This window comes from Trichechus manatus, unplaced genomic scaffold, assembly GCF_000243295.1.
Source record: "Trichechus manatus latirostris isolate Lorelei unplaced genomic scaffold, TriManLat1.0 scaffold00049, whole genome shotgun sequence".
NCBI lineage: Eukaryota > Metazoa > Chordata > Mammalia > Sirenia > Trichechidae > Trichechus > Trichechus manatus.
In genome coordinates, this window is record NW_004443985.1 from 16,047,025 (window position 1) to 16,048,595 (window position 1,571).

The window sequence follows — 1,571 nt, forward strand, 5'->3', positions numbered from 1 at the left end:
TGTTGGCGCTTCTTCTCTTCCCCTTCTTCTCAGGGTACCCGGTATTACCTTTACCAGTGATTCAGACTACAGGATTCCCTCAATTTTCCACACTAGCTGAGAGACAAACAGTAGCACAAAATATCCACATTGCACATAAAACCTGAATCGTGGAGAGTAAGCTCTTTTATTCATAATGGAAGGAGATCTGTTCTGGTTACAGTAACTGGACTGACCATTTTGTCAATAGCTAAAGCTCAAAGCCCAGCCATACAGCGCAATCCATTAATGCCACACTCACTGCTATTTAATAGTAACCACCACCCTCCATCTTTCCCTTGCTTTGAGTCCCATCCCCACTGCCAGGTTAGATTTCAGAGTCCATCACTTAATCCATTCCTTGGAAATACCCTTGATTCTCTCGTCTTTCTCTCTGCCTCCAGGCCACGTGGCCTAGCAAAGTGCATTCTGGGTTGCCTGTCTGCCTTCCCTTGCCGGCCCCTGAGCAGCTGACTGTTGCTGGAGAAGCTGTACAACCTGACTAACTAGTTTCAGCTTCGTTCAGTTCATGAGCACACACCGCAGCTTGGGCACTCAACATTGGCCAGCAATTCCACCGTGTTTCCATAAAGCCACGCTCTCGTTTCTGAGAAAACCATTTCTCTTCTCAAGTCTCCCTCATTCCCTTCCAGCCTCCTAGAGGGTGATCTTGCTTCATTCTTTACTGAGAAAAATAGAAGCTGTCAGATGGTAATGCCTCCGTTTTCCCACTACCAAATCAATAAACCTCCCTGCATCTGCACTCGCTCCCAAGATCCTCCTTCCCGCCATAATAGAGAAAATGCCCCTTCCTATCCTAGGCTCCCTCTACCCCTTCAAGTTCACTCCATTGTAGTGCTTCTCCAGCTTTATTGTGCCTGTGAATCACCTGGAGAGCCTGTTAAAATGCAGATTCTGATTCAGCAGGTGGGGGTGGGGTGGGGCGGATGGGAGGCCCAGGAATTTGCATTTCTAACAAGCTCCCAGGTGATGCTGTACTGCAGCTCCAGAGATCGCACTTTGAGTAGCAAGACTAGATTCCCATCCCTTCTTTCTTTCTCATTTCTCATTCATTTACTTATTCCTCCTCAAAACCAGGTCATTTTCATCATATAAGTAGGCTCTAGTATGTTCCATTTTTAAAACCTCTTCTTTGATCAAGCATCTCTCTCAAAACTACCATCCCAAATTCTCTATTTTATTGAAAGAATTTTCTACCTAGGCTGTCTCCTCTTATTCTTTTACCTTCTTTTTTTATGTTTTTACTCTTCTTCTGATTATAAAATACACTCATTTTAATAAAATTTTAAGCTTACCCAAATGTATCACATAGAAACTAAACCCTTATGCACTCTTTATAAGGTGTGCTTATAATCTGTTTTTTAAATTAAAAATTTTTTTTAATTTGGAAAAATATTTATGTATGGAGAGCACAAACGATAATATAACAAAATTCTGTGTACTCAAGCACCCAGAATGTGTTAACTGTTCTCATATTTATTGGCTTTCCCTATGAAAAAAGAGACATTAGAGATAAAATTGAAATATTTTAC